The following is a 14,237-nucleotide window of genomic DNA, read 5'->3' as shown; positions in this document are numbered from 1 at the left end:
TAACAGAATACAAATGATGACTTGAATTTTATTCATATCTCTAAAGAACGATAACAAAATATAAATAACGTGATATCCATCAAGAACGATAACTGGATATAAATGATAATTTGAATATCATTTACATCGCTAAAGAACAATTAAAAAATAAAATGAAAACTTGAAGAAGGCGCGAACCCAGAACCTTTAAATCATTAAACAAGCACTCTACCGCTGGTCTGCGAGGAGCAGATATGGAACACTTTCATAGTTCGGGAACTGCTTGTACAAGCACATGCATCGTGTAACATCGCCGCGACCCGAAGTGGACTTTGAAAATATTCGCTGTTCACGAGTGCGGCCACTTTTTTTTTTTTTTGACAGCTGTACAGAGGTGCACTCATTACAAGCGACTAAGTGGCCGGGATCCGAAGGGATGAGCGCCGTCTTGAATCACTAAGTGATTATTTACGCATATTATAATATTATTATGATATACTTCAGTACATCATAATAATACCATGGTACCGAGTTTTCAATGAAGACATCTGTCAGGGAAAAAAAATCAGAACCTCTTGTAGAAGATGGCAATGGCTTGGAGAACAAAATATCTTCATGAAAGGAATCTGAAAATTCGTACTGCACAAACGTCATTAGCACAGCTAATCCGGCAACGTCCGTGGATTCGTCAAGTTGTAGCAAAAATTTCGTTTGACTGATACGGGAAATGATGGTATTTTTAACATCAATTGATAGATCCTGGTTCCCATTACGCACAGTGTTATTTGATAAGGGCACACTGGAGATCAAGTTTGCAGTTCTTTCGTCCAGCATGCACTTCACTACCTTCACTAATAGTGCTTTTATAAGAATTCCGGCAAGGGTGTGAGGTTTACCGGTAAGACCCAGTACATGGCTAACCAAGTACGACGTTCCTAGTGTTTTATAGTTATTTGTCTTTACACGAGATAAAATTTTTGTCTGAAATGCATGGAGTTCGTCATATTTTCTTTTGAAGTAGTCTGCAGTTTTATTTGTGAAGTCAGGATGAGTTTCGAAATGCTGCCCAAGCTTGGCAGGGAACATAGAACTATTGGGCAAAATTTTGTTACATATCTCACACTGGGGACGTCCATCAGCAAACTCATTGAATCCAAATATGAATCACAATATTTTCGTTTTTTACTTCCTTTTCTGTACCTCTACACTAGGCATCGTAAACTCTGAAGCAGGATCATGTGTAGTATATTCTGAATTCTATCCCAAAGAATTCGCACTATTTTCTTCAAAAGTAAGGTTACAGTTGTTATTATCCCCCTTTGACTGAGTACTGGTTGATGACTAATGGCTATAGTAGATCTATTATTATTGCTGCTTCTATCTAGCAAGACGAAATCAAACTACTTTCTGAGAAAGTACTTTTCGCTTGATTGAAGTAGTTTACGTTTTTCGCACTAGAGGCTAGATGGAAGGAGAAATTTTTGTCATCCGCGGTCGAAGCCCGTGAGACTTACTTGCGGAGCCCCAAGGGCTCCGCGGAGCACACTTTGGGAACCGCTGCTCTAGACAATACCTGCACAAACAGCGCTCAATGACTGCGCGCGCTCCTTCGGAGCGGGAGAGTCGTGTTTACCGCTCGCCGAATCGGAGAGGAAGAAACGTCAGAAAGACAGACTTGCTCTAGGTACAGGAGAGGGAAACGACCACTCAGCTGTCTAGTGGAGTGCAGCGTGTAGGCCTATTCTCAGTAACTGTTTCACGTTGCTTACCTACTAGTGATGGGCGAAGTTGTTCTTTTCCCGGAACAGTTCCGACTGTTCCGGTTCCGAAAAAATACTATGTTCCAAATAACAGTTCCGAAATAACAGTCACCAGTGGTGATGAGTCGGAGTCGTTCAAACGAACGGTACAGTACCCTCCCTCTTCACCATGCTGCTCACACTAGAGCACTCATAGGCATGACATAGTACACATTCTTATCTATAGATGGCACTGCAATGCACATTCGAATCGATTTTGGAAAATTGCTGTGCATGCGGACAGAACTCAAAAGCTTAATGTTAGTAATTACACAGCTGTTGACTACAAGGACAGAATACAACACTTTGTTTTCGTACATAAAGTTATAAAGACATGGTAGCCAACTAAAAAAAAATAACATAACATTTAAAACATATGGTATGTAATTTCTGTTCTCTCTATTATATAATAAAAAAAACAAATCATTAATTTTTATTTTTACTTTTCTTAATGCACAGTTATAATAATAATAATAATAATAATAATAATAATAATAATAATAATATATATTACAATTTCATAAATAAAAAGGATATATATTGGCAGTACTGAAACCTGGAAACCCCGCAGTGGGTTAGTAAAATGTTGGTATCGCATCTTTACCAAAGTGTAATTTAAACTTCGCATTAAACCTCGCTCTCCAAATCAGTACTTATATGGGTAGTTTCCAACAAATAATGCTACAACATTTTTGTCGTTCTTTGATACCAGAGAAGATAGCACAAGAACTTGTGCTTGTCAGACTTAACCTCAACAAACGACATACAGACATTGTAACTAAACCACTCATTACCATTTACGACTTTAACCTTTGTATAAAATCAGCTGATCAATGAATTAATAATAGTATGCGTACTTTATGACTTTGTAGAATGTTTATAAAACAGAATTAGTCAACTAATGGTGAAATAAACCATAAAGCGGGAATGAATATTACAGATTATTAAATACTTACTATAACATTACAGATGATTGGCCAGTCTTACAAATGTTGATATTAAAGTTCGCGCCACCGCAAGGATTTCAATTTCCATGCCCCCCCCCCTCCAACCACGTGAGAGTTTCAAGTACCAACTTCATCCAACGAAGTTCCAAGTATAACATAAAGAACAACGAGAACAGTGTAACTGCAGCTGTCGTTGGTTCATCGGAACAAGCTCCGACGTTCCGACTGTTATCTCGGAGTCGGAACATACCTTGTGCCACGCGGTACTGCGAGCCCGCAACAGCTGGGCAAGTGAGCAGCTCGGAGTCGGAACACTGTTATTTCGGAACAGGAGGTTCCGACCTACTGTTCATTTTTGCAACAGTTCCGAGACCGGAACAGTTCCAAAATAACTGTTGTGTTATTTTTTACCCATCTCTATTACCTACTGCTACAGTACAGTATGGAGGAATCTAAAAGACGGAAAAGTAATCAGGCAAATTCTTTCAATGTTGCATGGGAAAATGCTTATTTTTTCATAGCTGCTGGAGTAAATACTCAGTGCTTTATCTGCCACAACATTTTGAAAGGTAGAAAGAAACATAACATAATGCGTCATTACGAGTCCAGACATAAAGATACTAAAGATATTAATCTTCAACAATTCAAATATCTCTTCAGGGATATGTTGAATAAATTACGGGATTTCAGGCGTAAACTTACACTTTTCGTGACTTTTCGTAGAAACTGTTCGTGATGAAGCCATGTTAAACGATTATGAGCAAATATTAATTGAAATTAAAAATGAATTTAATTCTAGGTTCCAAGATCTTGTCTTAAGGCCCACACCTGTGGAATAACGGTTAGCGCGTCTAGCCGCGAAACCAGGTGGCCCCGGTTCGATTCCCGGTCGGGGCAAGTTATCTGGTTGAGGTTTTTCCAGGGTTTTCCCTCAACCCAGTATGAGCAAACACTGAGCAACTTTCGGTATTGGACCTCAGACTCATTTCACCGGCATTATCACCTTCTTCTCATTCAGACGCTAAATAACATAAGTTGTTCATAAAGCGTCGTAAAATAACCTACTAAAAATCTTGTCTTAATTGGAAAGAAGTTTAAAGTTATCATAATAAATTCCTTCAACACCAGTTGAAACAATGTCATTTAAGTTACAGGTGGGCCTGGTTGGCGCAGTTGGTATAGCGCTGGTCTTCTATGCCCGAGGTTGCGGGTTCGATTCCGAGCCAGGTCGATTGCATTTAAGTGTGCTGATATAACCTCGGCAGTTGCGAGCGTCGTTAAATAAAACACAACATTTAACGATTTACAGCTCGGACTTATTGATCTTCAATGTGGCCTAAGGGATAAAGATCGTTTGAATAATACTACTAGCCCGGTTGAGTTTTACAAGACTAAACATTAGCAATAATATCCACGACTACACAGGCTGACTGTGAAAATGATTGTTATGTTTGGCTCAACACTTATTGGGCAACTGTTTTCTATAATCAACATTAATAAAGGCAGACATCGAACATCTGTAACTGATGTTTCATTACGATCAGTAGACTACTGTTCCTTTCAGCTGCCAACAGCATAAAACATCGTTTTCATGTACTGATAAATGAAAATATAAAAAAATGATATTACGTATAAAATTTCTATTATTTCTGTAAAATAAATATGTCTGTATTAATTAATAAGTCCAAGATAGTGTTGCAGACAATGAACGGGAATTCATTTCATGAACCTCGTAATAGTACTTCCCTTTTGTGTACATTTTGTACGAGATCATCCCTTCTTCCAGTCCACCCTTATACAGAGCGCAGCTAATATCTGCATTCCGCTCATGAGCTGTGAGCCGGCTCGGAGAGCGCAAACCTTGTGCAGGTCTTCGATTAATATTACAGCTCATGCATTGCGACTTGATGTCATCGTGAGTACAAGCTTTCCGACGGCTGCTTGACGGAGTGGCCGCTCCAGTCTTGTCCACAAGCGTGGCCTTTTCCACTCACCACAGATCCAGTTGTTTCCTATTCCTTTACCAGTTCGGTATTGTGTGTCTTTGGAGGGCATTACGAACACCAAATTCTCTCTGGTATGCCCTTTGAGTAGCTGTAATATTGAATCCAGTATTGCTTCACAAGGAAGACCCGTTGATTCAATCTGTACTGTATTTTCAGTGACTAAAACAAACATTTCGAAAACAACTGCCGACAATAAGGAGTAAAGAATAAACATCTGCGCATCTCGTGACAGGAAATCAAAACTTCTGCTTAATTGGGCGTTAAAAACTGGTCATTAAGTAAATTTTCAGCCGAATAAATAAAGAATTTTCAACATTTGCTATAGAGGTTAGTAATCTCACAATGATCCTCTCTATACATTTGAGGTATAACAAATTCTGGCAAGCATCATTCGTTTTGAAATAAAGAAAGAAAGAGATGTGTTAGTTCTAATAAATCACCACTATGATTATTGTGTAAGTGTAACAATGATACAAGCATTTTTATTACACTAAATTAAAGCGAAGTTTAAATTAAGAAAAATGGATGGCTGTGAAAAAATTACATTTTAAAGGATATTCATGAATATATTCTATTAAAAGATACTAGGCCTATAATATTAATGGATAAATAATAATAATAATAATAATAATAATAATAATAATAATAACAACAACAATAATGTAGTCAGTTCAAACATTAAACCGCTACAAATATTATAATATTTGAGATAGGGAAAAAACAAAAACATCACAGTGTTGGGCAAACAACGAGTTTACAAAACATAGGGAAGATGTCCGCCGTTCTCTTGTTCAACGTAGGGCCACAGTCTAGTATATACAGACACGAAGCTTGAGTTGTGAGAATGATAGGAACAATAGACTGTGCCGATACTATTTCGCATTGTCTATAATGAGGCGATATTAGTGATCCTAGCGGTTAGCAACTATCTACGGATGCATATTTACTACGTATTGAGCTCCCAGTGTCTGCGACACCATGCACAGCATTTTGCAGATAATGTCTTGGAATATTGGCAATTTCTTGCGAGATAGCATCTTTCAGTTGCAGTAGGGTTGTTGGATGTGTCAGGAAAACTCGTTCTTTAAGGTAACCCCACAACCACGATGGGACCCCATAGTGGCTCCCCACTCTACGCTGAACACAACCGCCAGACCACTCGGCTAACTCCGCCCCGCCTCCCAAAGCCGGAGCAATCCGAGACCGCACGCAGCTTCAGGGGACTTGTTTGCTTCATAACTCCGTGCACTGTGGGTCCCATCTTCTCGCTCCCAATGTTTGCTTCATAACTCCGTGCACTGTGGGTCCCATCTTCTCGCTCCCAATGTTTGCTTCATAACTCCGTGCACTGTGGATCCATCTTCTCGCTCCCAATGTTTGCTTCATAACTCCGTGCACTGTGGGTCCCATATTCTCGCTCCCAATGTTTGCTACATAACTCCGTGCACTGTGGGTCCCATCTTCTCGCTCCCAATGTTTGCTTCATAACTCCGTGCACTGTGGGTCCCATCTTCTCGCTCCCAATGTTTGCTACATAACTCCGTGCACTGTGGGTCCCATCTTCTCGCTCCCAATGTTTGCTACATAACTCCGTGCACTGTGGATCCATCTTCTCGCTCCCAATGTTTGCTTCATAACTCCGTGCACTGTGGGTCCCATCTTCTCGCTCCCAATGTTTGCTACATAACTCCGTGCACGGTAGGTCCGATCTTCTCGCTCCCAATGTTTGCTACATAACTCCGTGCACTGTGGGTCCCATCTTCTCGCTCCCACACTGAAGTCTAAACCAATGTATAAATTAGTTACCATAATATCTACATTATCATCAGAGTTTTTTTGTATTGAACATTTTGGATATTTAAAGTATTAATATCCTTCTAGTCAAGTATTTACTTGGAGGTACCACGTCTTTAGGGACTGCCACATTGAGCAATTGAAGGGTTCCTTGCAAAAACGAGATAGCTTCACTTTTACAAAGCTGTGGAAAACAGCAAAAAACATTCTGAAAATTTCAAATTTTAATGAGCTTCTTTCCTATTTATGACTTTGTCCTGGTGACTGAGAGTTTCATTTTATCACTCTCTCGTTTATTAGGCATACAAACAGCAATTGGGTGGGGGGTAATATATGAACAAATAATGGAGCTATCCCCTTCTTGCAATTGGATATAATTAGCCACATTTTGCACTGAAGACATTTGCTGTGCGAATATCGTGAACTGCAGCACATGCAGAGTGGCGCACCTCCTGCAGCGCGTGACATGCAATTACATCGAGGAGAACATGTGATTGATACTTACTTACTTACTTACTTACTTACAAATGGCTTTTAAGGAACCCGAAGGTTCATTGCCGCCCTCACATAAGCCCGCCAGCGGTCCCTATCCTGTGCAAGATTAATCCAGTCTCTATCATCATACCCCACCTCCCTCAAATCCATTTTAATATTATCCTCCCATCTACGTCTCGGCCTTCCTAAAGGTCTTTTTCCCTCGGTCTCCCAACTAACACTCTATATGCATTTCTGGATTCGCCCATACGTGCTACATGCCCTGCCCATCTCAAACGTCTGGATTTAATGTTCCTAATTATGTCAGGTGAAGAATACAATGCGTGCAGTTCTGTGTTGTGTAACTTTCTCCATTCTCCTGTAACTTCATCCCGCTTAGCCCCAAATATTTTCCTTAGCACCTTATTCTCAAACACCCTGAACTTATGTTCCTCTCTCAGAGTGAGAGTCCAAGTTTCACAACCATACAGAAGAACCGGTAATATAACTGTTTTATAAATTCTAACTTTCAGATTTTTCGACAGCAGACTGGATGATAAGAGCTTCTCAACCCAATAATAACACGCATTTCCCATATTTATTCTGCGTTTAATTTCCTCCTAAGTGTCATTTATATTTGTTACTGTTGCTCCAAGATATTTGAATTTTTCCACCTCTTCGAAGGATAAATCTCCAATTTTTTATTTCCATTTCGTACAATATTCTGGTCACGAGACATAATCATATACTTTGTCTTTTCGGGATTTACTTCCAAACCTATGGCTTTACTTGCTTCGAGTATAATTTCCGTGTTTTCCCTAATCGTTTGTGTATTTTCTCCTAACATATTCACGTCATCCGCATAGACAAGAAGCTGATGTAACGCGTTCAATTCCAAACCTTCTCTGTTATCCTGGACGTTCCTAATGGCATATTCTAGAGCGAAGTTAAAAAGTAAAGGTGATAGTGCATCTCCCTGCTTTAGCCCGCAGTGAATTGGAAAAGCATCAGATAGAAACTGACCTATACGGACTCTGCTGTATGTTTCACTGAGACACATTTTAATTAATCGAACTAGTTTCTTGGGAATACCAAATTCAATAAGAATATCATATAATACTTCCCTCTTAACCGAGTCATAAGCCTTTTTGAAATCTATGAATAACTGATGTACTGTACCCTTATACTCCCATTTTTTCTCCATTATCTGTCGAATAAAAAAAAATCTGATCAATAGACGATCTATTACGCCGAAAACCGCACTGATGATCCCCAATAATTTCATCTACGTACGGAGTTAATCTTCTCAAAAGAATATTGGACAAAATTTTGTACGACGTCAACAAAAGTGATATTCCTCGAAAGTTACCACAGTTGGTTTTGTCCCCCTTTTTAAAAATAGGTACAATTATGGACTCCTTCCATTGTTCTGGTACAATTTCCTTTTCCCAAATTGCAAGTACAAGTTTATAAATTTCGCTATATAATGCACTCCCACCCTCTTGTATTAATTCTGCTGGAATTTGATCGATACCTGGAGACTTGTACTTTTTCAGATTTTCTATCGCAATTTCGACTTCTGAAAGCGTGGGTTCGGGTATAAATGGCTCAGCAGTTTGTATTTCAATTTCGTCCCGATCATTTCTATTTGGCCTATGTACATTTAGTAGTTGCGCAAAATAGTTTTTCCATCTGTTTAGGATTGATGGAGAGTCTGCAAGCAAGTCACCATTCTCATCCTTGATCACGTTTACCCTTGGCTGATATCCGTTCTTAAATTCCTTTATACCCTTATATAAATCTCGAATGTTTTTATTCTTACTATTTGTTTCTACCTCATTCAGTTTTTCCTTCAAGTAACCTCTCTTTTTATTCCTAAGTGTACGACTTGCTTCCCGTCTTTCATTGAAATAATTATCTCTCTTCTCCTCAACTGGATCCTGTAAGAATTTCAATTTTGCCTGTTTCCTTCTTTCTACTACCATGCAACAATCTTCATCAAACCACGTTTCTTTTTCTTAGTTTCATAATAACCTATGCTCTGCTCAGCTGCAATTTTGATACTATCTCTGATATTTTCCTACACGCTATTAACATCTAATTCTTTCTCAACTTCGTCGGAACTTTCTAAAGTGGCAAACCTATTCGAAATTTCGACCTGATAATTTTGCTTAGCTTCCTCGTCCTTTAATTTCAAAATATTGAATTTGGTAATATTAACTTGTTGCTCTACTCGCTTGGCTACTGATAATCTTTCTCTTAATTCTCCAATCACCAAATAATGGTCAGAATTACAGTCTGCACCCCTGAAAGTTCGAATATCTACTATACTAGTATGTCTCCGTTTATCTATCAAGATGTAATCTATTTGGTTGTGTGTCAATCCATCTGGAGAAGTCCAAGTATATTTATGTATATCCTTATGGGGGAATGTTGTACTTTTGACAATTAAATTTTTCGATGTGGCAAAGTTGACTAATCTAACTCCATTGTCACTACTAATTACGTGTAGGCTCTCTTTTCCAATAGTTGGTCTAAAAATATCCTCCCGTCCTACGTTAGCATTGAAATCCCCCAATAAAATTTTCATGTGATATCTAGGGAACTGATCAAAAGTATGTTCCAATTCCTCATAGAAGCTATTCTTTATATGGTCGTCTTTCTCTTCTGTAGGGGCGTGAGCATTTATAACTATGATGTCGCACCATCTACCCTTAAGTACTAAATATGATAACCTGTCACTGATAAATTCGACCTTTTTTACTGCTGATTTTATTCTTTTATGAACAAAGAATCCTGTTCCTAATTGGTGATTATTGTTTCCTTCCCCATAATACAACAAGTAATCTCCTATTTGTGATATGCCATTCCCATCTAACCTAACCTCTTGTACTCCTACGAAGTATATTCTATATCTAGCTAGTTCTTTTGCTACTAATGTTACCCCTCCTGTTCTATAAAGACTAGTTACGTTCCAAGTGCCAAATCTCAAATCCTTATTCCTTTGCTGTGGTCGTGCCAGAGAGTCAGTCCTATTCCGAGGCTTATTATAGGGATACGTAACAAGCTGTTTTTTACGGTGATAGCCCTTCGCCCAACCCCCAAGCTGGAGGACCACCCCTTATCGACTGTCCACGACTGCTTATTCAATATATTCACAGCTACCCTCCATATCTGGAGGCCGTCTCCTCTATCCGCAACCTGAGGACGCGCCATGCCGTGGTGATAGGAACCCACAATACATGGATGTGATTGATACACGTAATGTATTTTTTGAACAAGAAATAATTATCAAGATATTAGAGTCAACTTTGTTTTTATAAATGGGAACCAACTATGTTCTGTATTGCAAATATTCCGTTAGCTTTGTCTAATAACAACTGGCTACCCTACTGACTGTTTGAACGTCATCGGTAAGAGTAAACATGAGCAATGTCTGACCGAGGATCGAACAGAGGGAGGACAATTCTGGTTAGAGTTGAGCGTCAATTAAATTACAATCACAATATCCTGTGTATTTTAATACTATGTAAATGTTGCACATGGTGAAGTGAGACATAAAAGTTGTGTACAATAAACAACTATTTGCAAAAAACAAAACACAAAATTTCTGGTATGCAATCAGATTTCTCGCCGATGTATTACCATTCAATTGTCCAGCACAGAACTGAAGAATTGAGGGTTGTATTGGTTAGTGTACAATACTGTGGGTGTGTTCGATCTTCAATTACGTCAACATTATAAACTAGACATAAGAAAGGGTGCGTCAGATATTGTTTATGTTTAGTCTTACCGGTGACATTCAAACAGTCTGTAAAGTAGTCAGTTGTTAGTGGACAGAGCTAACACAACATTTGCAATACAAAACATAGGCTAGTTGATTGCCATTAAAAAAAGGAAGTTGACTCTAATATCTTGAAAAGTATTTTATGTACAAGCAATACATTACATGCATCAGATGTCCCCTTCGATTTAATTTAACTTGTAATTGTCGGTTTGTCTATTATATGAAATATTTCACACGCTGTCGGAGATGAAAGAGTTAATTGGACCATCCTGTACATACACTGTATATTATATTATATGATGTTATGTTATATTATATTATATTATATTGTATTATGTTATGTTATATTATATTATATTATATTATATTATATTATATTATATTATATTATTTATGTTATGTTATATTATATTATATTATGTTATGTTATGTTATGTTATATTATATTATGTTATGTTATATTATGTAAGTTATGTTATGTTATGTTATATTATATTATATTATGTTATGTTATGTTATATTATGTTATGTTATGTTACGTTATATTATGTTATATTATATTATATTATGTTATATTATATTATATTATATTATATTATATTATATTATATTATATTATATTATATTATATTATATTATATTATGTTTTGTTATATTATATTATATTATATTATATTATATTATATTATATTATATTATATTGCTTACTTACAAATGGCTTTTAAGGAACCCGAAGGTTCATTGCCGCCCTCACATAAGCCCACCAGCGCTCCCTATCCTGTGCAAGATTAATCCAGTCTCTATCATCATACCCCACCTCCCTCAAATCCATTTTAATATTATCCTCCCACCTACGTCTCGGCCTTCCTAAAGGTCTTTTTCCCTCCGGTCTCCCAACTAACACTCTATATGCATTTCTGGATTCGCCCATACGTGCTACATGCCCTGCCCATCTCAAACGTCTGGATTTAATGTTCCTAATTATGTCAGGTGAAGAATACAATGCGTGCAGTTCTGTGTTATGTAACTTTCTCCATTCTCCTGTAACTTCATCCCGCTTAGCCCCAAATATTTTCCTAAGCACCTTATTCTCAAACACCCTTAACCTATGTTCCTCTCTCAGAGTGAGAGTCCAAGTTCCACAACCATACAGAAGAACCGGTAATATAACTGTTTTATAAATTATATTATATTATAGCTGCCTCCTTTTTGCAATGAAACGATTGAGTTCCGCTCCAATTCAACTACAACTCATTACCAAATGCTCGCAATCATAGCACACCGTTCTTGTACTAAAAGGTCGGGTATATTTTTTAATGTATGAAACAAGCAAAACATTAATTTGGCCAAAAATGGAGCACACCGCTTTTGTAGGAAGCCCTTCAATCGGACAGATGTTGAAAGTGACGGCACTCATTTATACGAACCAAGCCACTGAAGCATAAGTTTTACTAAGAAGATTAATAAAAACAGTGGAATATTAAATTCAGTGTATTGATATCTGTTGTTTTGTTGTTATCGTCTAACATGAAAATTTGTGGATGGCAAGTGTTAAGTTGAAACTTTATTTTTTTATTGGTTTGGTCTTCTTAGCATTGGTCCCAATGAGTAACTCTTACAATGGCGTTTATTGAAGCACAATTTTTACCAGTTTTTTTTTTCTTTTACAGGACCTGTTTTTCGGGACTGTCCACATTTGTGAGCTTCGTAGGATGGTAAGTAACTCATGAGTGTACTAGCTATAGATGTAATAGTATAACATGTTTCTTACAGGATCTTCTTTAATAGTAGTATAACTGGATCCAAATTGGTAAAGTGTTCACCGGAAAAAAAAATACTCTAAAGTAGATTTAATTTTAGAACATAAATATTCATACCAGTTTCGGATTAGTATACCTTACCTCAAAAGTTATATTTTCTTCCATCTCAACAATGGTACTACGACTTATTGTCCTCTTTCTATCCACTTTTGTTAATATGTAATCATTCATAGGCACTCACAGTTCTTTCTGTTACAATTTGTTATTTGAGTATGAATTACTGATGATTGAATTTTTTTTACGAAAAGGCATGTGACAGCGGTATTGATAAAATATTTCTCTAGGGCAGCCGAGGCGAGAACGTGACTCGCGAGACATTGTGGCTCGCAGTGATAGCTATGCATTTCGCTTGCTTCTAACCTCCGCCAACTCCCACCCTCTCACTCACTGGAGTCAAACTCCATTCCATTTGTATTTGTCTCTGACCTGCGAGTGGCATATATCTCTCTTGAAACCATGTACGAAAGTTCCAAGTAGGATGGGAGGACGTATTTTTTTTGCTGTCAATATGATGAGAATATTAAATGTATGATTTTTTCACAAGTATTAAGAGGAAACGGTTGTAGGGTAAAGATTGGTAATTTCGTGGCAGTGGTTATTTCGTGATACTTTTTCTTTGCTCTTTCGTGAACTAACCAATGGTGTTACGAGATTCAAATTTCCGCCAAGGGATTGCATAAGTTGTGCGACCGTCACTCAAGTCGGTTGACTTGCTAACGGATGATGCTGCGCTCGATTCCTGCTCCTCCTCGTCAGGATTTCTCACGCCGCCATTGTGCACAACAAGGGAGAACTATTTGGTGCAAGAGCTGGAGCTCTCAGGGTACTATAGGAAAACTACATGGTTAGAAATGATTGCAGTATTGTAAACTCTACTTGAATTATTATATATTTACAAAATAATGTACAATCAAAGTTACTTACAAGGCATTTCGTTTTCTTCCGCCGACGCCATCACGCTACCGTCTCTTCTTTACCAAAAAGACCCGATTAACCCCCTCCGTCAGTCTCCACTCACTGCCGCGCCTCCTCACCAACAATTTTTGTTTCGTTATCCGTTTCCCGCCCGGGGTGCCGACCACGCCATCCACCAGGTGAGATGGGCTTAAAAGCACTTTTGATTTCACGTACTTACAGATGTCGTCTTAATCAAACATCTCTTACATTTAATTTTATTCAGTGCAATACAGTGATAAGTCGCTATAATGAGATTACGCGCAAGAAAAGATTTCGAACAATGCGTTTTAACCAATTAAAATGCATGCTTTGTTCTACTGGACCAATGCGATTAGCCAGCAATGATCTGTGGCGTAAGAATACTTCATTGTAGGCAGTGATTTACCACACGCCCGACAAGACTTTATAACGCTGGCTAAGCATCTCAAGACCGTGTATTCCGCTGACACTGTTCCTGTTTCAAATTTAATACTCCACAGGAAATCATGCTACAGGGCGTTCTTAACGAGTTACAGACCTAACACCATTGGACTTCTTTCTTTGGGGCTGCATGAAGGAGAAAGTGTACCAAACTGAGATAGCAAGCAGGGAAGAGCTCGTTGCAAAGTTTAACACGGCTGCAATGGAGATACACCAGCACGAATTGGATAACGTGCAGCGAGAGGTCAGACGGC

At 38.1% G+C, this 14,237-nt stretch overlaps 1 long non-coding RNA gene across 1 annotated transcript in view; it reads left to right on the top strand.

The window, feature by feature from the left end:
* Nucleotides 1-12,507, top strand: part of LOC138693795 (uncharacterized) — a 286,495-nt gene extending 273,988 nt beyond the window's left edge. Inside the window, exon 9 of the long non-coding RNA XR_011330453.1 lies at nt 12,457-12,507. This is a non-coding gene — a long non-coding RNA (uncharacterized lncRNA). The remainder of the gene's footprint in view (nt 1-12,456) is intronic.
* Nucleotides 12,508-14,237: the final 1,730 nt, after the last annotated feature.

The sequence above is a fragment of the Periplaneta americana genome, unplaced genomic scaffold (assembly GCF_040183065.1).
Source record: "Periplaneta americana isolate PAMFEO1 unplaced genomic scaffold, P.americana_PAMFEO1_priV1 scaffold_21, whole genome shotgun sequence".
NCBI lineage: Eukaryota > Metazoa > Arthropoda > Insecta > Blattodea > Blattidae > Periplaneta > Periplaneta americana.
Note: the sequence above shows the minus strand (reverse complement) of the source record. Positions and strands in the feature narration are given on the sequence as shown.